This window comes from Tenrec ecaudatus, chromosome 2 (genome assembly GCF_050624435.1).
Source record: "Tenrec ecaudatus isolate mTenEca1 chromosome 2, mTenEca1.hap1, whole genome shotgun sequence".
NCBI classification, from domain to species: Eukaryota; Metazoa; Chordata; class Mammalia; order Afrosoricida; family Tenrecidae; genus Tenrec; species Tenrec ecaudatus.
This window is the reverse complement of record NC_134531.1, coordinates 230161442-230188513: the sequence shown is the minus strand read 5'-3', so window position 1 is coordinate 230188513 and position 27072 is coordinate 230161442. Positions and strand designations below refer to the sequence as shown.

At 38.4% G+C, this 27072-nt stretch overlaps 1 pseudogene; it reads left to right on the top strand.

Annotated features, from left to right (window-relative positions):
- The first annotated feature begins 2052 nt into the window (after window positions 1-2052).
- Window positions 2053-2948, top strand: LOC142441382 (ADP/ATP translocase 2 pseudogene; annotated as a pseudogene).
- The last annotated feature ends 24124 nt before the right edge of the window (window positions 2949-27072 follow it).

The window sequence follows — 27072 nt, the reverse complement described above, 5'->3', positions numbered from 1 at the left end:
TGGCACCAATGAGTTGGTCCTTCATTTTCTTCTTTGGCTTTTTGATGCATTTCAATGGGCATTTTGTCAATTCTTGGAGCCTTGTTTTGGCTAATACGCTCAAGGCAACTTGAACTTATTCCTGTCAGGGGGAGAGCACTGTGAAATCAATTATGGCAGATGTAGTTAGGTCAGAATGTAATAACTTCTCATTTCATCTCCCCTTAATTGAAGATATGATCAATGAAGTCATACAGAAGTGAAGCAGGTTCTAGTATTGATCCCTGCTGAGTTATGTTTCATTACAAATTTCCATGAAGTAGCTTGGGATACCAAAAGCTGAAAGAAACAAGAAAATATCTCATGGTATTCAACCCTTCAAAATTCAGAAAGGAAATTAAAAAAAATGTTTTGATGTCACCCAGTTTAGATTGTTGTCTGTTGAAGCCCTAGGAAACAAAGATCGTCTCACATGTAGGACTCTTCTCTGCTTTTCACCCAGCTTTTCAAAGTAAGCCCTATTAGCCATATTTTATAACTGAGGAAGAAATGGGTGAGAAAGATTTTGTGATTTGTCAAAGACTACCGTGTTGGGATCTTAAGACCCAGCTTAGGAACTTTGTTGTTGTTGTTAGGTATGATTGAGGAGGTACCAAGTTTTGACCATGGACTCTTGATTTCAAAAGTTGGAGCTACAACTTCCTAGATTTCAAAGAATCACAGCTTCACTGCAATGTTCCAGAATGTGGGGTTTCTATTCACCAGTACCAGGAGGATTTACCAAATGAGAAAAGCCACCATTGAGTCAATGCTGACTCACAGTGAGACTCTGTGGGTTTGCAAGATTATAGTTATGTATAACTATATTAGAAAGCTCTGTCTTTCCCCCAAGGAAACCCCAAGGTGGCCTTGAACTGACAACCATGGAAACCAAACATGCCATTATTCCACCAGAACTCCTTAGGAGGACTCAAAGCAATCCTATTAATGACAACTAAATTTTTAAAAATCTCTGTCCTGCACCAGCCTCAAAATCATTGCTAATTTGATCCCGTTGTTGCAGGTACTGTGTCCATCTCTATATGTACTGCTGACTTACTACTTTTCCATATATGGCGTCCTTTTCCAGAGACTGGTTTGTCCTGATAATATATCCAAAGTACCAAAAACAAAATTTCACAGTCTTCCCTTCTAAGAAACATTCTTGCCATTACTTCTTCCAAGACAGATTTGGGGCAGGGGGGTGGGGGGAGAAAGTGGGAAGTGGTTTGTTTTTGGTTTGTTTGTTTGTTTGTTTGGGCAGTCCATATATTTAGTATTCTTCATTAACACCATAACACAAAGGCAGTAATACATCTTTGTCTACTTGATTATCCACCTTATTCATGATTATGAGACAATTGAAAAATGCCATAGTTTGTTGGGTCAGGAGCATGTTAGTCTTCAAAGTGACATCTTTGTTATTTAACACTTGAAGAAGTTCTTTGCAGTAAATTTATCCACTGTCATATCTTGTTTGATTTCTTAACTACTGCTTCAATGGACTTCGTTGATTTAAGTAAAATGAAATCCTTGGTAAATTCCATTGTTCCTCCATTTATCAACAAATTTGAAATTATACATCTAGGAATATACCCACTCCTCTCAACACAGTTATATCTACATCAGTCAAAAATATCTATCAATATATGTCATAAATAACTGCCAATTTACATTATTATATAAGTCAATCCATTAAGAATTATGATCTATGGAAGCACTTGTTAACTCATTTTGAAATGATTGAACTATGGAATAATATGACATGTATTAACTCTCAACTTACAGCAAATTAAAAAAAGATAAAAAGCACAGATCCAGGAATGTAATTCCGACTCACACTAAATCTTAGTTCTAACTTACAAAAAATTAGTTCTTACATTATAGCCTTGTTTGATATCTTCACGAAATGATCACTGACTATGAGATTGCTTCAGCAACTTATGGTTAAGAAAGTAGATGGTGAGAGCCCCGGAGTCAGAGCCGGTTCCTGTTTCATCTAAGCGGTCGCCCGTCGCCTCATTCTCTTCCAACATGATAGATGCCGCTGTGTCCTTCGCCAAGGACTTCTTGGCAGGTGGAGTGACCGCGGCCATCTCCAAGACGGCGGTAGCGCCCATCGAACGGGTCAACCTGCTGCTGCAGGTGCAGCACGCCAGCAAGCAAATCACGGCTGATAAGCAGTACAAGGGCATCATCGATTGTGTGGTTCGTATCCCCAAGGAGCAGGGAGTCCTGTCTTTCTGGAGTGGTAACCTGGCCAATGTCATCCGATACTTCCCCACCCAGGCTCTCAACTTTGCCTTCAAAGATAAATACAAGCAGATCTTCCTGGGTGGTGTGGACAAGAGGACGCAGTTCTGGCGCTACTTTGCAGGGAACCTGGCATCGAGCGGTGCCGCGGGGGCCACATCTTTGTGCTTTGTGCACCCTCTTGATTTTGCCCGTACCCGTCTAGCAGCTGATGTGGGCAAAGCCGGCGCCGAACGGGAGTTCAAAGGCCTCGGTGACTGCTTGGTTAAAAATCACCAAGTCTGATGGGATTAGGGGCCTGTCCCAGGGCTTCAACGTGTCTGTGCAGGGAATTATCATCTTCCGGGCTGCCGACTTCGGCATCTATGACACCACAAAGGGAATGCTTCCGGATCCCAAGAACACCACATCTTCGTCAGCTGGATGATTGCACAGTCCGTCACAGCCGTGGCTGGGTGACTTCCTACGCATTTGACACCGTTCGTCGCCGAATGATGATGCAGTTGGGGCGCAAAGGAACTGATATCAAATACACTGGCCCGCTGGACTGCTGGAGGAAGATCGCTCGGGATGAAGGGAGCAAAGCGTTCTTCAAGGGCGCCTGCTCCAATGTGCTCAGAGTCATGGGTGGTGCTTTTGTGCTGGTCTTGTACTATGAAATCAAGAAGTACACATAAGTTATTTCCTAGTGGGTTTCCCCCGTGAATGAGCATGTTGTATTATATAACATATCTCAGACATTCTTGGCAGACGGTTGGCTGTCTAGATCAATGGCAACTACCTACTGGTTGAAAATGGGAAGCAATAATATTCATCTGATCAGTTTTCTCTTAAAGCCATTTCCACGATGATCATGATGATGATGGGACTCAATTCTAGTTTTTATTTCAGTCACTCCTACTAAATAAATAAATTTGAAGAAATAAAAAGTATCTGAAACACAGGAAAAAAAAGAAAGTAGATGGTGACTGGCTATCAATCAGAATAGTGTCTGAAGCCTTAAAGGCTTTTATTCACACAAGCCACCGTCTGAGCTAGGAGTCACCACAGAAGAAGCACACCAGCTTGTGTGATCTATAGATTACAATTACAAAATTCAAATATGGTGGAAAGTATCAGAACTAAAATTATGAGCACCCAACTTGTAGAAGGCTATGGAGGGCAGTTTGAGTGCCAAATTCATCTGAAGAGTAATCAGACGGAGGGGCTGGCAGATCCATTCTAGTCAAAGGCAAGAGTCTTGAACAGCCTTACAATCAGGCAGAGACCAATGTAATCTTATTATGCTGGATTGAACTCGACAACTGGGCAGTTTTCCTTCAGGCATGACCTGAATTGACACTGGGGCAAGTATCTCGTACCTATTCCGTAACAGAAATTTCCTCTCGGACTTGTTGAATGTTGTTGGGGAATTTTTCCTGTTTAGCATTATTTGTATTTTTGTCCTTATACTATTATAATTTTAACCTTGTCACATTAGTGCAATTTTGTTTTTATTGTCTTTGTTGTGATCTCTAGCTGTGAAGCACAAGAGTGGATGCATAATGAGACTAGCCGATTCAAGGGGTTATAGGGCAAGCAAGGGTGAGGATTGAAAAATAGGGAGGGAAAGGGGATTTGGGAAGTAAATAGTGAAGGCAGAAGGTAGGAGGGAGCACTAGAACTAATTGTGATTTCACAATTCATTTGAAAGGTTATTTAATCATTGGGCCATGGGAGAAGAGAATGCTCTATGATTGATGGGGTGGTGTCTGAAAAATACCATTTGATGAGATGAACAATTAAATTATTAAATTATATAACATGTAAATTTTGTGCCAATAAAACCACTGGGGGACAAAATAATAATAATTTATAAATTATCAAGGGTTCATGGGGGAGGGGGACCAGAGAGGGAGGGGCAAAATGAGGAGCTGATACCAAGGGCTCAAGTATAAAGTAAATGTTTTGAGAATGATGATGGCAAAATATGCACAAATGTGCTTGAAACAATGGATAGATGTATGGATTGTGATAAGAGTTGTATAAGCCCCTAATAAAATGATTTTAAAAATAAGAATCATTGGGGGTAATAAAAGAAGTACGGCCTAGGAAAATTAACCCAATATCTTAACTGTCACAGTCAGAATTCCTACCACCACAACACTGTGCAAAATAGTTGGATAGTAGACTTTTTTGCTCTTATCATAAATGAAATGTCAGGTAAGGATATTGTAGGTGTATTTAATTTCCAACATATAAAGTTGATGCCTTTCTCTATACTACACTGACTTCCATAGGAAAATATATTGCTTTGTATCCATGCAACTAAATATATGTACATATATGTATATGTGTATGTGTGTATATGTGTGTGTGTGTGTGTACACACACGCATGCAGCTTAATTAACAATCCTATAGGAATATTGTATCTCTTTATCCCTGGTAACAAAATTTCTTAAAGTTCAGTTTATAAATGTAATGTCATACTAATGGAAATATCACCTAAGTTTGAAATGGTTCCTTTGTAAATTTTTCTAAAACCTCTTATTGAAAGCAGAAATTTAAAAATTAATCAGGCTACTAGAACAAAACTTTCAAACTGGCACAGTATATAATAAAAAATATCTACTCCTTTGTATAATATGGAGTCCAGTGACATTTTGTTTCTTTTTAACCAAAGCATAGCCGTGCAACTTTCAAAATTCATACTGCATTTAATTTTATCTGTTGGGAAATTGGATTTCCAGTATCAGAGAATAGAACTCAAGTTATAATAGCACCATTGACTCCTAATAATTTGAGCAGTTATTTTTTAGATTATAACATATGAGTCTCTTTTATTTATTTTAATTATAAGTGAAGGATTGTTATAGTACTGCCAAATGTGAACTACATGTAAAAAGGAAGAAAAGAGAATAAAAAAAGAAACTGATGTGTTTATCATCATTGTAAATTAACAATTTATGCAATGAGAGTAATCTTTGAGTTACTAAATTCAGGAAGGTCAGAGAATTAATATACATATATACGCAGAAGTAAAAATATACCATAGGTTATTAAATCAAGCTGCTATAGTAGGAGTTACAGTTTAACAGAAAACAGATATATCACTGTAAGTCACTGGTAGCTAGAAAAGTTCATGAGAAGAATGTTGATAAAGCACAAAATGAAAGTTTAACTAGATATTTACTTTTAAACAATTAATCTGAAGGCTATTACATAAATAATAATACACTTTATTATATATAAAGGGTCATGAAAATACAGCAATCATGTTCCATTTTCAGTTTTCAAATCTGACCTTTAATTTTCAGTTTAATAAACATGGTATTACTCTTATTAGGAGTCTTTAAATTGGCTCCTACTCACAGTGCCTTTATGTACAACAAAAGGTAGCACCACTCAGTCCTGAGCCATCCTCATGATTGTTCTTGTGGTTGAGCCCATTCTTGCAATCACTAGGCGAATCCATCTTGTCTAGGACCTTCTTCCTTCTCTCTATCCCTCCACTTGACCAAGCATGAGGTCCTCCTCCAGGGACTGGTCTTTCCTGATAACATGGCCAAGAAGTATGTGAGATGAAGTCTTGCCATCCTTACCTTTAAGAGCTGTCCCGAATAATCTGAGTACTACTGAGAGTACTTCTTCGGAGACAGCTTGGTTTGTCCTTTTACAGTCCCTGGTACTTTCAATATTCTTCACCAACACCATAGATCAAATGTGTTGACTTATCTTCTGTCTTCCTTATACAATGTCCAGCTTTCATATGCAAATGTGGTGAGTGAACATACGAAGACTTGGGTCAGATGAACTTTGGTCTTCAAATAAGATCCTTGGTTTTCAACATGATAAAGATATGTTGTGCAGTAGATTTACCTAATACAATGTGTCATTGCTCGCTTGACTGCTGCTTCTATCAGCATCAATTGTGGATACAAGTACAATATAATCCTTGACAAAATCATTATTTTCTCCACTTGGGATGTTTGTTATCTATTGATCCAATTGTGAGGATTTGGGTTTTCTTTACATTGAGTTGTAATCCATACTGAAGGCCAAAATCCTTGATCTTCATCATCAAATGCTTCATGTCCCCCTCACTCTCAGGTGTGACATTTGCAGAATTGCAGGCTGTTAAAAAGTCTTCCTCCGATCCTAACACCACATTCTTGTTCATATAATTTAATTTCTCTGATTAAATGCTCAGCATACTGATTGAATCAAAATGGTGAGAGAATATAAAACTGACACCTTTTCTGATTTTTAACCACCAAGTTTTACCTGGTTTTATGCCACTAAAAATATCCCTAAGTGGTAAAGATGGTGAGACTTTGTCTCGCATACTTGAGACACGTTTTCAGGAGAGACAAATTCCTGGAGAAGAACATCATGCTTGGTAGAGGGCAGGAAATAAAAAGATGGGACTTAAAAAATACGGATTGATACAGTGGCTGCAAAATGGACGCAAAATTTGACAATGTTTAGTGTTTCTATGTAACCCTTTTACTTAATCATTTCATCCAATTGCCTTAGCTACTTTATGAATAAGAGCAATATTTAGAGTCTCTTCTGACATCTGCTTTGATCTTTTCTTTCTTTTGTCATTTTAGCGACCTTCTTCATGTATAGTGCTATCAATGTCATTCCACAGTTCATCATGTCTTTTGTCATTGATGTTCAATGCATCAAATCTGTTCTTGATATGTTACAATTAACTTCGGATATATTCAAGTTTCATCTACTCCAGATTCAGCCCCTGGCCTAGTTCCAACTACTGATATTGAGCTTCTCCATCATCTTTTTCGACAGATGTAGTCCATTTGACTTCTACATATGCTATCTGGAGAAATCCATGCTTATAGTCCTTTTTGGGGGTTGAAAGGGATATTTTTGATGAAGTCCTTGGTTTTTCAAAATTCTATCATGCAATCTTTAACTTTATTTCTTTCATCAAGACCATATTTTCCAACTACTTTTCCTTTTTTTAATCTGTAGCTTGTGTGTGTGCATGCATTGCGACTCATTCTTGCCATTTTTCCACTATTGAGCCAATTCTATCTTTGGGGCTGTATTCTCTTTATTCCCCTCTTAGTAGAATTGTGTGGTGATCCCATATTTATGCTTGGTGAGTATTGTTCTTCTGCTCATACTGGGTCGGCAAGGATCTTTTGAAGCTCTGGGTTTCTTTTAACATATTCTTTGAGTTTTTCCTTTTTCTGAGAGACTTAATTCTCCAACTATCTTGATAGATAATTTGGCTAGATAGAGTATTCTTGGGTTTGCATTGTTTTCCTTCAATTTTTGGAATACATTACTCCACTTTCTCCTCTACTTCATAGTTTCTGCTGATAGGTCTGAGCATATTCTTGTTTGGGTGCCTTTATAGGTGAATGCTTGCTTTTCCCTAGTTGCTCTTATGATTTTCTCCTTTTCCTCAAAATTGGATGCTTATATGCTTTTGTGTCTTCTTAGAATTCAGTCTAGCTGATGGTTTTTCTGCCTCTTAAATGTTTGCCTGGTTTTCATTCATTAAGTTGGGAAAGTTTTCCTCTAAAAATTCCCTCACTATTTTGCCATTGACTCTTCTTCAGGTAATCTAGTTATTCTAAAGTTGTCCCTCTTCATAGCATCAGGCATGGCTCCAAGTTCTCTTTCACTTCTCTTATTATCTTATTTGACTGCCTTTCCCATTTTTTGAAGTCTACCTGGTCACTGCTGTGATCCTTTGCCTCCTCAAGGCTGTTTGAAATCTGTGAATTTGCTACTGGCTTTTGTTATCTCATCCCTTAGGTCTTGTATTTCCCTTTTTGCGTGGCCTTTAACTACTCTATCATTTCATCCTTTTTCTTTATTGCTTCCCTCCTATCCTGTATGTTTCTAAGCACCATTTCCAAGACTTCTTTCTGTGACAGATCAGCATCTACTTCTTCTATGCACATTGTTAAGGTCAGAACTTCTTCTCACATTGCCTTTTATTTCTCCTGAATTTTTAGTTGAGGTGTTTTGTGTTGGTTGCAGTTTATGTGTCATTTTAGAGCATCCCAATGCCATTTTCCTGAGAATTGAAGAACACTGGGCTCTCTCTTAAGGAGACTCATAGGGATGCTTCTTCCAACTGCCTGCAGGTAACTGTACTGGGGGATCAGGTTATCACTTTATCCTCCCCTTCTTTCACTCTTTCCCTAGCCAACCAGTAGCAAGTTAAATGGTCCTCTCAGGGGATGCTAATCAGGTAGTTGTGGGCCTGCCAGGATGATGTTGCGCTGGATGATCTCACAAGAAGCTGTGGTGGTGTGGCCCATGGTGCTTGGAGTGCCTCAGAAGGCACGCGGGGCTGCCCTCTGTGACAGGAGTGTCACAGAGGGTGAGTGGGCGTGCCTGCTTAGGTGTGGAGCACCATGGATGGAGGGCAGAATTGCCCTAATTGGCAAGATTGATGTGGAGGTTTCTGCAGCTCCATGGAGAACTGGAGAGGGCTGGCAGAGTTGCTTTAGGTTGTGTGAAGCACTGCAGTAGGTGGGAGGAAGTTCCCTCAGCCACGTGTATGTTCGTAGAGGACAGGCAGGGGATCCCCAGCCATGTGGAGTTCCATGGAAGTAGGGCAGAGGTTTCCTCAGCTGAGTGGAGCACCACAAAGGGCGGGTGGGAGTTACTCCAGCTGCTTAGAGGGCCTTGGAGGGTAGGAAAGAGATCCCTGAGGCATTTGGAGTACAGCAGAAGGCAGGTTGAATTTCCCCAACCTTATATAAGGCTGCAGAGAGTGGGTGGGAGCTCACTAAGTGGGAGGAGAGCAGGAAGATTTGCCCTAGGCAGAGGGGAGTAGCCTGGAGGCCAGCAGTGGCATGTAAAGGAAAGAGAGAGGAAAAGAAAACAAAAGAAAAGAAAACAGAGAGAGAGAGAGAGAGAGAGAGAAAGAAACTGAGCCCACTGCAACTGTGGCAGAACTGAGAGAAGAGAGAGAAAAGGGAAAGAAATAGTTGTGCTCTGTGGGGCTGGAGGGATTTAAACCCTGCCCAAAGGCAATGGCAAGCTGTAGCTGTGTTGAAGTAAAGCCCTTGGGTTGGCCAAATGAGCCTAGCACCAGCCAAGAGTGTAGTGAAACTATGGCTAAGTCCCAGCTCACCTCTGCAGTGGTAAGCCAAAACCCAGGGCTCTTCAAAGCCTACTGGATCTTTGTCTACCTATCATTATGGTGCTCCTCTTGCGACCTAGAAGAGTGGAATTTCCCTCTCAGTGGCTCTCCTGTTGATTTCTGCAGAGTTCCTCTGATGTGTGCTAATTGGTCACCATCTTGCTGAACTCAGATATTTTCTTAACTTGCAATTATTCTTTGATATAAAGCTCTCTCTTAGACACATATGAGTGACTCTGCATTTGTTTTTCTAGTGAATTTGATCTAACACAGTATACATAACAGGCCAGGGTATTTTTAATTACCTTATAGGTATGTGAAAGCTGAACATAGAATAAGGGAGACTGGGAAAACATGGTGCATTTGAACTATGGTATTGCTGAAGAATATTGAAAATACTGTGGACTGCTAAAGGAACAAACATTCTGTCTTAGAAGAATGCTTCTTAGACGAAAGGATGGCAAGACTTTGTTCTCACCTACTTTGAGGGTGTTATCAGAAGATACCAGTCTCTGGAGATAAACATATTTTATTAAGTGAAGGTGCATCAGAAAAGAAGAAGGACTTTGAGGAGATGGAGTGACATAGTGGTTGTAACAATGGACTGAAACATAAGCAAAATTCTTAGGTTGGCGCTGGGCTGGTGGTGTTTCCTTCTGTTGTACATAGGTTTGCTATGAATTGCAATTGATGATAAGGTACCTAACAACAACAAAGTCCCTTAAAAGCGTATTTTGCCACTCTCACCCTGAAGGGATCATCTGTCCTAGATTCCCTGAGTGGTGATACCGGAGGGTGGAGGCAGGGTGGGGAACCAATTACAGCGATCCACATATAACCTTTTCCCTGGGGGACAAACCACAGAAAAGTGGGTGAAAGGAGACATCAGACAGGGCAAAATATGACAAAATAATAACTTACAAATTATCAAGGGTTAATCAGGGAGTAGGGAGTAGGGAGGAAGTGAGAAAAATAAGGAACTGATGCCAGGGGCTTAAGTGGAGAGCAAATGTTTTGATAATGATTAGGATAATGGACAAATGTGCTTTATACAATTGATGTATGTATGTATTGTGATGAGTTGTATGAGCCCCCAATAAAATGATTTCTTTTAAAAAGTGTATTTTGGAAAATTTGGATTTTTTAAATATGAAATCTAAAACAAACATAATCAAAACTCTATTAGAACAATGGAACATTTAAGAATATGTACACTTTTTATAAAGATCTGCATTTTGACAAATACCATGTATCAAATAAAAATGCTAAAAATTTTGTCATTATATTATTTGTCACTATCTTTGGCTTCCAAACAATATGCAATTTAGGATCCTTTCAGAGCAATGAGTGATTCCATTAAAAATATATGTCAATGACTTATTAGCATTTGAAAGACAATTTATAAAATTGGGATTTGATAGCAATGTCCTCATGACTCTCTAAAGACAATTTCGTGGCAGCAATAAAATAATTCATTGTGATTTCAAGAATATTTTTATAGTAAATTCTCTTTTTTCTTTCTTATATTGCTCCACTAGAAAATATTCCTTTAAAATTCATGTTTTAAATATTTTAATTGTTTATTCTGTTCTATGATTTTCTAAAATTCAAACTGATTTGTCATCTAATTCATATTCTCAAAATATTCAAATTATGTGATTAAACCCATATGAATAACCCCCATTTTAAAACACTGGCTATATTCAAAGACCCCAAATCAAACTCACTGCTATAGGGTCAATTCTTACTAAGAGCTACCCCAAGTAGGGGATCCATTACTATAAATATCTTTGGCAGCTGACAGTCCCATCTTAGAGCAGTTGCTAAATCCCAACTTCCCACTTTGAGGTTCACTGTCCAACAGTTACCCCCAGAAGGGCCACATGCTTAGACAATGAAGACCAATAATCTATTGTAAAATAATATTAAAGCAAAAATAGATTAGGTAGAAACTTTTACTGTTAGGAACATCTATTTAATAACTATTAAAATCATTTACCCTTTAATCATTAATTGAAAATATCTCATTGACCTCTGAACAAAGAGAATATGACATTTAGAACAGAACAATTTATGTTCGAGAAAATTTTATTGAAGAGATTAAGAATAGAAGAAAGTTAAATATTAGGCACATTAGCACCTTAAGAAAAAATTAAAATATCATTTAGAAGAATAATGACTTTTATATTACCGATTACATACATTTTCCCTACTCAGTAAACTGTTTTCACTCATGAAAATACGTAGTATATTTTGGCAGAAAGGATCAGGAGTCAAGTTCTATGGATTTGATTTAAATAGTCCTGGTGTGGTTAAATAGCTAGGAGTGGTTAAACTCTTAACTTCTAACTGAAATGTCTGCAGTTGACATTCACCAGTTTCTCCATAGGAGACCAATGAGACTTTTGGCTTCTGTGCAGATTTAGAACTTTGGAAGCCTTATGAAGGGAGTTTCTCCTTGTTCTAGAAGATCCTTATGAGTTGTAATGGATTTGAAGGCAATGATTTTGTTCACTTTTAAATTTGATTTGCATATTAGTGTGCTTGATTAACTAAATAACCCAGATGTTAAAATTCTTATTTAAAAATTAGCAGGTTGCATTTAATGACTGCTATGGTCCCATTTCCAAGTTTTATGACTCTATTATTCTGCAATTGTGTGAGGAGGATGAATAAAAATGTGAGGAATTTGTATGGGTGTGGTTGAAGGACATTACATTTGGCATCTCCCTGCTGTATCTCAGAGTGTTCCAATTCTTTTAAAGTTCCTTAATAGGAAGAACATAATTTATCTGTGAACATAAACATTACTAATAAATGTTACTCTTAGAATAAGAGCATAAGGACTGAGAATGTTTCAAAATACTAGGTGGCGACACAAACAGTGCCCTCCCTATGGGGTGTTAGTTCCCTGTTCCCCACCACTCTCATTTTTTTGTCCTTTTATTGTTCCCCCTATTTTTTCCTCTCCTTTTTAGTTGGCTCCTATAAGAATTCCTGACTTGGGTCAGGCCCCTGTCAAAAATAGAAGAAGGAAGTAGGTGACAAAAGCTATTTATAAAGGTATATCTATAGGCATATATATATGCAAATATGTTAATTTATAGTGAAAGGGAAAGAGGCCAATATACATATATTTGTATGATAAGTATTAACATAGCAGACAGATTTTGGGCCTCTACTCAAGGCTGCCCTTTACACAGAACACTTTGTTCTAATAATCTGGCACTCACCTTCCTGACACACTCACTGAAGACAAAATAGGTGCATAAGCAAATGTGGTGAAGAAAGCAGATGGTGCCCAGCTATCAAAAGATACAGCATCTGGGGTCTTAAAGGCTTGAATTTAAACAAGCAGTCATCTAGCAGGGAAGCAAATAAGCCCACATGGAAGAAGAACACTAGTCTGTGTAATCATGAGGTGTCCAGAGGATGAGGTGTTAGGTATCACAAAATCGAAAATAAGCAATTATATTGATGTGAATGAGGGGCGTTAGAGTGGAGACCCAAAGTCCATCTGTAGACAATTAAATATGCCCCCACAAAAGGGTTATAAGGAAGATATGATTCAACCAAGGTGCAGTATAGCACCAATGAAACACACATCATGTATCTAGTCCCTAAATGCTTCCTCCCTGCCCCTCACCACTACCATGACCCAGTTCTATCTTAAAAATCTGGCTAGACCAGAGAACACACATTGGTACAGATAAGAGTTCTCAAGACATGGAATTCAATACAGATAAGCCCTTTAGGAACAGTAGTGTGTGTGGTAATATCATGAGGATAGGGGTATGGTTGGGGAGGGGGAAAAGGAGGAAATCCATCACAAGGTGGCATATACACTACCCTCCCTTCCAAATAACAAAAATGTGGATGAAGGGAGACAATGGACAGTATAAGATATGAAATAATAATAACAATATATAATTGATAAAGGATTCATGAGGAAGAGAAGGTGGGGAAGGAAGGGGAAAAAAGAGAAGCTTATAACACGGGCTCAAGTAGAAGGAAAATGTTTTGGAAATGATGATGTAAACATATGTACAAACAAACCTTATACAATTGATGTAAGAAATGTTATAAGAACTGTGAGAGCCTTCAATAAATTGATTTTAAATTTATATATACATATATATATATATACAACACACAAACACACTAGGTCGCAGAAAAGTTGGCTATTCAACAGAGATGAATAAAACCTTGTTATCTAAAATAAAAAAATGAAATGAATAGATTGCTTATGAACTATAATGTTATTCCAAGAACAGGTAGTTTTAACATAGACCAGGGAGACATCAATTAAGCTCTCAAAAGTTTAAACTGAAATTCCTTGTATTCAGATTCTGAAGAATGGAGTAAGCAGATAATAGGGAACTCTGATTCTTCAGGGTATTAACGGATGAAGATCATTGCATCGTGGACTGCCAGAGGAACAAACCAATTAATGCTGTGGAAAGGATGGCCAGAATATTCCTAACGGGCAAGGATGGCAAAATGGTTCTTGTTAATTTTGAACATGTCATCAGGAATGATCCATTGCTAGAAAAGGATATTGTAATTAGCAAAGTAAAGGTCAATGAAAGTGAGGGAAGTTTCCATGTGGTGATTGACATGTTGGCTGCTGCAATGGACTCAAACATGTCAGTAATTATATGAATGGCACAAGACTTGACAATGTTTCACTCTGCTATATTCAAATATGACATCATGATGAGGCAGAGTTTAACTGGCCCCAAAGTTGGCAGTTTGAACACACCAGCTGAGAGAAAGATGAAGGTATTTGTTCCTGTAAAGATTTTCAATCTCCGAAACCCAAAGGGCCATTTATTGTCCTAAAAGATTATGTGTTGGAACAACAGCAAACCATCTTATTTTCAATCCAACACAAATCCATGTTCCCTGCAACTTGTGGTTGTAGCAACTAACCCCCACTGAGAAACTGCCTGGTTTCAATGTGTCAGTTGCGTGGAGCCCTGGTGGTGTAGTGGTTGTAGGTTGGGCTTCCAACTGCAAGGTCAGCAGTTAAAACACACCAATCGCAGAGAGGAAAGATGAGGCTTTCTACTCCCATAAAGAGCTACAGTCTTGGAAACCTGGCAGGGGCAGTTCTGCCCTGTCTTAAGAGATAACTCTAAGTTGGAATTAACTGGATAGTGATGAGTTTGATTAAGTTTTTAAGTCATTATTTTAAGCATACTACCTGTAGTCACACATCCAATTCTGTAGAAATTCACAGGAAGATATTTATTAATATTGTTGCCATTTTATAGAAAATATGGAGTAAGGAGCATCTCACTCATGAGCTAAAACAAAACAAAAAATGCCTTCCATTGTTTATTTTGTGTGTATTGGCTGAGTTTTCAGCTTTGACTAAATTTTGCAAAACAAGGATTTAATAAGATGCAGTTGTTAAAGATGATTCAGAGTTGCGAGTCTCAATTTGCAGGTGGAAAACCTGGACTCAGCTCCTGGCTACTGCATCCATTGGTTAAGGAGAAAGCATATCTCCATTGGGCCTTATATTTAGGCTCCAGATGTGTTCAAGATAGAATGTTGTTTCTTAGGACTGGGTCCAAAAGTTTGCTTTCTGTGCTAATGTTTTTCCATCTCTGATTGTGATACAAATCTAGTTGTTGGGGTTTTATTTTTAGCTTTTAGCACTTGGATACAGGATATTGTCTCACCAAATGTCTTCATATTCCCAGAAGTTTTTGCATCACTGAACAAGTAATTCAGTTAAAAGCTGTTGGTCTTCTGTCATTTAGAATTAGCTTCAAATATTTTATCTTGCTTTAATTTAGAATCACATGCCAACTCATTACAAGTTTCTTGATTCATTTTTCACCATGGAATGATTTTATATCATAACCTAGGTATTTCAAGAAATAGTTTTAGTATAGTAGTATTAAAACCCTCATTAACAACCTGTGATATGCAGATGATATAACGTTGTATTTCCTGAAAATGAAGAGTACTTGAAACAGTTACTGATCAATAACTAAGACTACAACTTGCAGGATTGACTATACAGCAATATAAATAAAACCAAAAATTTTCACCATGGGATCAATAAAAAATAACAATAAGTGAAGCAAAGATTTAAGTGATCACAATGTTTGTTTTACTTGCATCCCAATCAATGACTGTGAAAGCAGCTGTCAAGAAATCAAATATATTCCACTAGGAAAATCTGTTTCAAAAGAGGTCTTCCTTCAACGTGCTTTCAAAGTTGTTGTTTTTTTTTTTTTAGTCATTTTTCAGGACTAAGGAACCTCTGACCCAAGCCACTTTTTTTCAAATATCTCACATGCATGAAAAACTGTCTAATAAATAATGATAGAAGTAGAGATACATTTTTGTTACTATTTTTTAAACATTTATTAGGGGCTCATACCACTCTTATCACAATCCATACATAAACATACATCAATTGTATAAAGCACATCTGTACATTCTTTGCCCAAATCATTTTCAAAGCTTTTGCTCTCCACTTAAGCCCTTTGCATCAGGTCCTCTTTTTTTTGCCCCTCCCTCCCCACTGCCCCTTCCCTCATGAGCCCATGATAATTTATAAATTATTATTTTGTCATATCTTGCCCTATCTGGCATCTCCATTCACCTCCTTTTCTGTTGTCCATCCCCCAGGGAGAAGGTCACATGTAGATCCTTGTAATTGGTTTCCCCTTTCCAACCCACTCGCCCTCTACTCTCCCAGTATCGCCCCTCACAGCCCTGGTCCTGAAGGTATCATCCACCCTGGATTCCCTGTGCCTCCAGCTCCTATATGCACCAGTGTACAACCTCTGCTCTATCCAGACTTGCAAGATAGAATTCGGATCATGGTAGTTGGGGGGGAGGAAGCATTTAGGATCTGGGGGAAAGCTGTATTCTCCATTGGTGCTACATCGCACCCTGACTGACTCATCTTCTCCGCTAGACCCCTGTGAGGGCATCTCCAGTGGCTGACAAATGAGCTTTGGGTCTCCACTCTGCACTTCACCCTTCATTCACTATGGTAAGATTTTTTTTTTTATGATGATGAGGATGCCTTATATCTGATCCCTTTGGCACCTTGTGATCGCACAGGCTGGTGTGCTTCTTCCATGTGAGCTTTGTTGCTTCTGAGCTAGATGGCCACTTGTTCACCTTCAAGCCTTTAAGACCCCAGACACTATCTCTTTTGATAGCCGGGCACCATCAGCTTTCTTCACCACATTTACTTATGCACCCATTTGTCCTCAGCGATCGTATCATGGAGGTGTTCCCCCAATGATATAATTTTTTGTTCTTTGATGCCTGATAACTGATCCCTTCTGAACCACGTGATCACACAGTGTGGTGTGTTCTTCCATGTGGGCTTTGTTGCTTCAGAGCTAGATGGCCGCTTGTTTATCTTCAAGCCTTTAAGACCCCAGACATTATCTCTTTTGATAGCCAGGCACCATGAGCTTTCTTCACCACATTTACTTGTTCACCCGCTTTGACTTCAGCAGTTGTGTCAGGAGGGTGAGCATCATAGAATGTCAACTTAATAGAAGAAAGTATTCATGTAGTGAGGGAGTGCTTGAGTAGAGGTGCAAGGTCCTTCCATCACCTTAACACTAAACCTATAAATATAGACACATAGATCTATTTCCCCATCCTCATGTATATATTTGCATGTACATGTCTTTGTCTAGACCTCTATAAATGCCCTTTGCCTCCTACCTCTTTCCTCTATTTCCCTTGACTTTCCTCCTGCCCCACTATCATGCTCCATCCCCACCTGGGTTACAGCTATACCTCTTCTTTATGTAACCTTACCCTTGATCATTCCATGCCAGGCCTGCCTCTCCCCCCTCACCAACAATTTGGATCCCATGTTGTTCCCTTATCCCTGGGTTTGTTAACACCACTTCCTTACGCCCACCTCCCCCTATCCCAAGTCTCCTGGAACTGTCGGTCCCATTGTTTTTCCTCCAGATAGTTCATCCAGCCTGCCTTATTTAGACAGACCTGTGGAGATAATAACATGCACAAAAACAAGACAGAGGAAAACAAAGCAACAGTATACAAACAGACAACAAAACAACAACAACAAACCACTGACAAAGAACAAAACAAAACACATCAAGAAAGAAAAGCTTGTAGTTAGTTCAAGGATCATTTGTTGGCCTTTAGGAGTGTTTTCCAGTCCAGTCTGTTGGAACACCACGCCCTGGCCCCAAAGTCCACTTTCAGCATTCCCTGGGGACCTTGCTACTCCATTCCATTGCTGTTCCACTGCACACCCCCAGTGCTTTGCCTCGGTGTGGTGGGATCAGTTCAGGGTGCAATTCGCACACTGTGTCTCCAGTGCTGTCCCCTGTAGTGCCATTGGTCACTGAAGGGCATCATGTCTCATAGTGGGGCCAGCCATGTTGTCTTCTCTGTGGACTGGCTGCTTTAATCAGGAACATAATCCTCACAGCCTGGTGGGCCAGGCTGTGCTCCACTCTCTCCTCCTCTCCCTTCATCTGCTCCTGTGTGCTCTGATCAGATATATTCCTCTCCCAGAGCTGCAGAATCAATGTCGCCCTTTGAAGAAAATTCTTCTCGGGGGAGGGGTAGGAATCCACTTAATTTTTGGTGCTGGGCCCAGCCTCCCAGACCTCTCCACTGGTTCCCTACTCCAAGCTGGAATGTTACATTCACACCTTGTGGCACTGGGTTGAAATCTGATCCCTCTTTCCCTGTGGAGATATAAACAATACCCTTCCCTTGGATGGGTTAGTAGAAGCGGTACTTTTGAATTCTATTGATTGTGAAGCATATTTTCTGAACCTCACACTGCCAGAAGAAGAAACAAATATTCCTGGAAGAAATAAAGCCAGCATACTTCTTAAGAGTGAGAACAACTTGTCCTTGGCAACACTACATCTTTTCTGTAAAGTCTTCAGATCCTCATGAACTATCATGGAATTGATGGCTTTCCCCATCTCTTTCTTCACACTTAGAAAAAAATATAATAAATTGTGAAAGAATCTGTGCTTCTGGTGGTGTTTTTTTTTTTTTTGCTCTATTCCACTGTAAGTTCTACTAGAAATATTTTAATCTTATCCTGCTCTCCTTTACATTCCCAACCCCTCGTACACTTTAGTTGCTCAATATTTGCTATTGGAAAAAATAAATGAGCACAATGCAACAGAGTTTCACAGTAATATCATTGTTAAGAGCTATAATCAATGGATTTTTTTACATTTATGTGAATCATATGTAAATAGGGTATTGAGTTCATATATAGTAAGCTATAAACAGAAACAAAACACATTGACATCCATCCTATAATTATTGTTCAGCTCTGGTCCATCCCAATAATTGGATGCAGATTCCCAGATCTTGTTACTAGTTCTTCTTAGTGTCAAAGCTCCATTCAATGCTGTTCAGTATCCTAGTAACATATAATCATCACTGATAGGCATTGGCTGAGCATAAGGTGAATCAGCCAGCAATCAAACTAGTACCTCCTTAAAAGGAAGGAAATAGTTCTACCACTGAACTATCAACGTCTCATATAATTTTAAGATATAATAAAAGTCAGAATTAGTCCTTGAACACATCTATCTTGATTTAATTACTTAAACTATTCCTAGGTAAATTATTAAAAGCAGTTTTCAGCATGAATTTACACGCTTAGAGAAAAGTAGACTTCCATATACTTATGATAGTAACCCTGGTGATATAGTTGTTATACAAGATTAGTAGCTTGAAACCACCAGCAGGTCGAAGGGATAAAAAGGAAACTTTCAACTTCCTAAAGAGCTACAGTCTCAGAAACCCACAGGGATAGTTCTACTCTGTCTTCTAGGGTTACCATGAGTCACTCCCAAATTGATGGGCGTGAGTGAGTGATGTGATTGGACACGATCTTCACATTAAAGAGAATTTTATAAACTATATGTCCTTACCACATATGATACCACTAAAAGAATTATTAGAAGGCTTATGTTATCAGCACATTGTGGATGATTTTAATATACAATCTTTTTATTTAAGTCTTCCACCAATTAGTTAATATAAGGTAATATTGGTAAGTTGAATACCCTGCCTAAAGTTCCAGAGCTGGAAATGATAGAACTAGATCTCGAACTTGGAGGACACTTAACCTATAGTCTATCTTTTAAACATTGGCTTGTTGAAGATCTGCCTTACTTAGCAATTTTACTGTTTACTTTTTCAAATTCTCCTTCTACATACAATCTTCAAAACAGTTGTTCTTGCAATAGAAAATTATCAGTGACAGAGATAGGATCAAGAAGTCCAAGCATATTAAGTATTAAAGATGATTATTTGGAAAAACGAGGGGAACAGAAAACAGCAATACAACTTAGACCTGAAAACTCAGAAAGCACTGTAGACTCCTTCATCTCTGAAAGGTAAAAATCACCTTCAGTAAGTTGATATTTCTAGCATCATAACTATTGTATATGAAAATAATGATATTATTTATGATATTCTAAGTCATGAATAATATTGCGCAATATACAATTTGTTTTAGAAAGATGGTTGTGCTTTGAAATTAAACCTGCTTGTCAATTAAAAGGATAAATCTAGCTACTTGGAAATAACCTCTAACTAAAATAATTTACAAACAGTTAATCCACTGCCATCATATTGTTTGAGATTCATGGAAACCTCACATATGTCCCAGTGGAACTGTACTCTACAGGGTCTTAAATTGCAGATTTTCCAGAAGTAGCTAAGTGGACATTTCCCAACCTTCTAGTTTTCGGTCAAGTCCATTAATCATTGGTACTAATTTCTAGGGGATGGTGAATATGCATTAAGGACTAGGCTGCTCACCCAGGAGCTGGTGGTTGGGGCCCACCCAGCAACTGCAAGGGGAAAGACCTGTAATCTGCTTCCGTAAAGATTAGAGCCAAGAAAACCCTACAGAGCAATTGTTCTCTGACACATGGAGTACTAAGAGTGATGAACCTACTGTATGGTACCTAACAACAACAAAAAAATATGAATATTAATAGGAGGATGTGCGAGAGATGGAAGAGAATCATCTTTATTATTTACTTTCAAAACACTGCTTTCTGTTCTAAGCAGGGGGTAAAGAAGACATGCATTTAAATCTTATTTAAGTACTTGCACAGTCAAAAACATAATAATACACAGAAACATATGCTGTTAATTTAAATAAACAATGCTAGTCCCTAAACAATTCATATTTCCATTTACCTACCACCACCCAATTTGAATATGCTCTTCTGCTGCCTGAAACTAATAATTCCCTTCTGGCAGAGTCACATGTTTACAACCATTGGAGTCTATGCCTCCCTATTTCTGACTGCCCATCTTTCTCTAATATGGTTTATCTTGGCCCTATTAGCTTTGAAAGGGTGGAGTTCACATGGAGTTTCACTTTGCTTTTGATGTTTTATTATTTTGCAAGTGTATGCCTTGTTCTTCAATTGTCTGAGCTATAGAAAGGTATTTTTCTGTCATCTGTTGCCTAAAGACCAGATTATCCAAATAATAGAGCATCCTATCAAACTGAAGGTTGGACTGAATGTTTCTTGGATACACTTCTAGCCAACAAGCAAACTGTAGGCATCTGTTCCACTGAATGAGCCAGCAGGGTGTTTCCCCTCGAACAAACCAGAAGCAGGGCTGAATTTGTACCAGCCAGCAGTTGCTATTAGCAAAGAGGAGAAAAAGTTGAACATAGTTTTCACAATCTTTCTATGCACACCTTACAATGGATTACATGTGAACACCAAGATGGTGTTGGATACTACCTCCAATATTTTACATTTCTCTTCCATTGTCCATCCCCATCTAGTGTCCCCTGGGTCTTTCTATCCAGCCTAGGCTTCAAAGTATACAAGAGTAACTGTATTTAGATTGGCTTGCTTAATTAAATTTGTTTCAGAATTCACAGCAACAAACATCCAGGTATATTAACAAGGAGCTGACAGAGATTCAAGCTAGATTCAGAAGAAGACCTGGAACAAGGGATGTAATTGCTGACATCAGATGGACCTTGCCTGAATGTTGAGAATACCAGAAAGATGTTTACTTTGGGGAGGAGGACTTGAAGCACTTGCTGATAAAGACCAAGGATTGTAGCCTTCTTTACAACTTAAAGAAAACCAAAATCCTCACAACTGGACCAAAAGGTAATATGGTAAACAGAGAAAAAGACTGATGCTGTCAAGGATTTCACCTTGCTTCGATCCACAATCAATGCTCATAAAAAGAGCAGTCAAGAGATCAGGCAATATATTGTTAGGCAAATCTGTTGCACAAGTATTCTTTCATCTGTTGAAAAGCAACGATGTTATTCTGAGGCCTAAGGTGGTCCTGACAGAAACGAAGGTCTTTTCCATTGCCTCGTATGCTTTTGAAGTTGGAATAAATAAGCAAGAAGAAGAATTGATGCGTTTTAATGATGGTACTTATATAGAAGAGCAATTGAATATTGAGGAAAGCATCCTAGCCCAGTACAGATCAAGTCCATAAGTCCAATATTAACCCATATATCTGATACCAATCTATAGAGTCCTCTTCAGACTCAAGAAAGACATGCAATTATGCTAAATTCAGCAAGATCACAGGCCAGTGCATTGGAAGTCTTATGGATCCAATGGTGTTGTAAGCATCTCAGTGCTGGCTGGGGTCTCGACATGGCTTCTCTGGCTCCAGAGGTCTGGTAGTATCAGTGTAATTCCATGTGTCTTGTCAGTTGCAATGTCTCCCAGGAAGTGATCAGAGAAAAAAAGAAATGTCTCCCACCTCCAAGGAGGAAGTCTAGGAGTTCCCAGGATTCTCAGGAGTAGGCTATGGCCACGCAAAGGCCTCATTAGTTACAACCCGATTGACAGACTAGGCTCTACCCCTTCACCCTTAGTCCTCTCCAGTCCCAAGTTGACACCAGATTATGTAACTACCACAGTACTGGTAAAGAGTATTGAACAGACCATGGACTGAAAAAAGAACAAACAAATCTATTTTAGAAGTACAACCAGAATATTTCTTAGAAGTAAGGTGAATAAGACATTGTTTCATGTATTTTAGACATATTATCAGGACACGTATGTATGTCTCATATATTTTGGATGTGTAATCAAGACATCCATGTATATGGACATGTAATCAGCACATACCATCATGCGTCATAGACTAGAGGGGCCAAAAAAAGAAGAGGAAACCCCTGAAGAAGATGGATTGACACGGTGGCTACAACAATGGGCTCAAATGTAAAATCACAATTGTGAGGACGGGGCAGAACCAAGCAGTATTTAGTTCTGTTGTGCACAGGGCTCCTATGAGTCGGAACTGATTTGGTGGCACCTGAAACAAACTACGATATAAACGTAAGGACCCAAGTTGGCCAAACAAGCCATGCGAGGGGCTGCTAACCACAAGGTCATTAATTTGAACTTACCAGTCTTTCTGCAGGAGGAAATTGAGGCTTTCTGCTCCTATTACCAGGATTTACAACCTTGGAAACCTAATGGGGCAGTTGCACTTTATCCTATAGCTTTCTATGAGTCAAAAATTGACTCAATGCCAGTAAATGTATTTGTTTGCTTTAATACAAGGGTGACATAGTAGGTCACCCTTATTGGAATGGCTGTTAATCACAAGGTCCATGGTTTGAACCTATCAGGCAATGAGGGAGAAATGTGAGGCTTTCTGCTCTTGTAATGATTTACAGCCTCAGAAACACAGTGAGCAGTTTTATTCTGAATTGCGGGGTAATATTGAGTGAGAATTGATTTGATGGCATTGATTCTGGATTGTTTTTTAGTACTATAAGAGTGATTCAAAAGTGTGTAAAATGGAATTAAAAGATAATGGAAAATTTTCAGAAACTTTAAAAGCAATAACCTGTTTGTATGAGGCATTAATCACTCAGTGATTTCATTCATTACCGGAGCACCTCATGTACATCCACTGCTCATTGCTCATTTGTCAGTATAGACCTACTACTATTATGATCTCAATAAAACCTCTAGGCTAAGACATAATAACAAAAAAAAATTTGATGATCTACTTCTGATAAACAACCTAAGAAACCCCTTTGAATTGCAATGGAATGTTGTCGGATTGGCAATTGATCTTGGAAGTGACATAAGACAGGCAAGGCAGCTGCCTTTGGTCTGAGATAGTGTGATTTCAGGGCACTAATGTGTTTCAGTAACTGCAAAAGAACATCGCAACTTGAAGACACATTTCCCCCCCTGTGGCAGAAAAAGGAAGACTACCATTCTTTTGTAAAATGCTGTAAGATGCTGCACCTATTTTAAAATCTGAAAACAAGCAAACTGACACCAATAAATAGAGTGGGGAAGGGAGGGAGGAAGGAAAGAAAGAAAATAATTTCCATGGTTCTAAATATTTTTCTGATTTTTTATTAAATCAACCTTCATCCAATTGTCAAAGATTATAGTTATTTACTGGTAAAATATTATGCACATGAAGGTGCCAAATTTACATGAGGATTTAACAAATTGTACGCATTATTGAATTGCTTCTGAGACATACTGACCACATAAGACAGTGACATTGCTCCACTGTGATTTCGCGGCCATAAACTTTTTGGGAGCAGAATGTCTTTCTCCCCTGGAGTGCTGATCATTTCAACCTGCTGACCTCTCAGGATCTGAGTACTTAATGGCTCTACCACCAGAGCTCCTGTGATTTTTTAAAAATCATTGTACTGGGGGCTCATATAACACATCACAATCTGTACATAACTTCCATTGTGTCAAGCACGTTTGTACATCTGTTTCCAGCACCATTCTCAAAACATTTGCTTTCTACTTGAGCCCTTGATATGAGCTCCTCATTTTCCCCTCCCTTTCTGCTCCCCCTCCCTCATGAACCCTTGATAATGTATATATTCTTATTATTTTTTCATATCTCACACTGTCCGATGTCTTCCTTCACCCACTTTTCTATTGTCCATCCCCCAGGGAGGAGGTTATATGTAGATCCTTGCAATCGGTTCCCCCTTTCTAGGTATCGCCAATCTCACCATTGCTTTTGAAGGGATCATTTGTCCCGGATTCCCTCTGTTTCCAGTTCCTATCTGTACAAGTTTACATCCTGTGGTCTAGCCAATTTATAAGGTAGAATTGGGATCATGATAGTGGGGTAGAGGGAGAAAACATTTAGGAACTAGAGGAAAGTTGTATGTTTCATCGTTGCTATACTGCACCCTGACTGGCTCATCTCCTCCCTACAACCATTCTGTAGTGGGATGTCCAATTGCCTACAGATGGGTCTCGGGTCCCCACTCTGGAATCCCCTTCATTCACAATGATTTGATTTTTTTGTTCTTAAATGGCAGATACTTGACCCCTTTGACACCTCATGATCACACAGGTTGGTGTGCTTCTTCCATGTGGGCATTGTTGCTTCTGAGTTAGATGGCCACTTGTTTACCTTCAAGTCTTTAAGACCCTAGACACTATATCTTTTGATAGCCGGGCACCATCAGCTTTCCTCACCACATTTGCTTATGCACCCGCTTTGTCTTCAGCAATCATGTCGGGAAGGTAAGCATCATGGAATGCCAGTTCAATAGAACAAAGTAGCCTCGCATTGAAGGAATACTTGAGTGGAGGCGCAATGTCCATCTGCTACCTTAATACTAGACCTATAAAAATATGCACATGGATGTATTTCCCCATCCTCATTAATATAATTACATACAAACATGCTTTTATTTAACCCTCTATAAATACCCTTTGCCTCCGAGTTCTTTCTTCTATTTCCTTTTACTTTCCTCTTGTTCCACTATCATGTTCAGCTTTCATTTGTGTTCAGTAATTCCTCTCGGTTACATTATCCTAGATCAAGCCCTACCAGGCCTCTTACACCCTCCCCACCACCGATTTTGGATCACTTTTTGTTCCTTTGTCCCTGAGTTCATTAACACCACTTCCTCCCCTGAACACCACACCTCTTCCTTTCCCATGGCCCCCTTACAACTGTCAGTCCAATTGTTTTCTCCTCCAGATTGTTCATCCAGCCTATTTTATTTAGACAGACCTGCAGAGGCAAAACACTAAGGTCGTGCAACAGAACAGTAGGGGGAACAGGACAACGAAGTTCCCAGGGAACACCAAAAATAGACTTTGGGGCCAGGGCATGGAACCCTGTCAGCCTCATTTGGAAAAACTCCCAAAGGCCAACAGTCCTTGAACTATATACAGGATTTTCTTTTTTTTTTTTTTGGTGTTTTTGGTGTTTTGTCATTGGTTTGTTGTTGTTGTTGTTATGTTGTTTTCTTTTGTTGCTTTGGTTTCCTCTGTCTTGTTTTTGTGCAGAGCCCCTGTTTTAACCAGTCACTACTTTTTACAGATGATACCTTTTAAAACATTGTTCAAAGACTCCAGACAGGGAGGGAAGTCAGCTAGAATCTCTTGTGGTAGAAATATTATACATTTTGAGTCATATATACCTATATTAAATCATTTCTAAATCTCAGACAAATTACTAAAGCTTTCTTAGTCCCATTTCCCTGTCTATAAAATGAAGATTAAAACAAAGCTATTTCAGAAAATAAATGAAAAAACTTAGTTTACCTATATATATGAAATATGTGTGGTCAATAAACATTTATTTCATCCTCTTTATTTCCCTCCCCTCTTTAGGATTTGGCGTATAGACATGATGTGTTTGTTTACCTTCCAGATGCATTCTGATCCTTCCCAGTTAATCTCTTACATTAAAAGTGATTCAATAATTCTAACTAATTTATATACTATGAGTTTTAGTTTATGTTTCTAACAGCTCTTTTTAAAATAAACATTTGATATTAATTATTACAATATTTTTGGAATCCAGAAAAAAATATGTAACTCTTAGTCCTAATTTCCCTACTGATTTTTGGATTGTTGTTTTATGATTAAGAGTCTGCAATAATTGTGTTTTAATTTATTTAACTTGCAAGCTGTTAATGATTAAGCTAAGTGATTGAGGAAAGATAAACTTTAATTGCATGCCTTACTCTACTAAGATATTCATAAACACATTTTTCTGTTTTTATTTAATTATAACCAAACATAACTTCATGTTCCTGAGAAATGTGTAATATTTTAAGTAAAACTTCTATTAAAAAACAAACACTGAAACATACTTTCCTTATGATGAACTTTCATTAATACTCTTATAAAAAAGTAGTGTGAATATTCACTTAAATCCAAAAGGATATTATCCATAATATCACACCTTATAAACAAAATCAAATATACCTAAACCACATCAATGCTTAACTTTGTGTTTTAATTCTGGTTTGGGGATATTTTTAGTAGTGATGGAGTTCTGATAATAAAGAAACTTAATGGAACATATGTGGATATAGCAAAGAGGGAAAAGCTCGATTTTATGAGCCATCAGGATCAACAGACTGAAATGAATTTTAGAGAAATGCACTATAGTTTACTGCTTCCTTGCTGATGTAACTAATGGGAATATGCTTTATAGAGCCATGTCTGGCAAGGATTACATTGTTTTCATGATTAATTTTATATTTGCAATTCATTCCTACCAATGTAATTCAATTGCTAAACTTTACATATTGTAAGAAAAATAAAATAACTAGTTCCCATTAAATATGTAAGGTCATGCATAGTCCCAATTTCATTCTCTTTTTATTTACCAATTATTTGTTTTTAAAGATAATATCAGTTGGTAA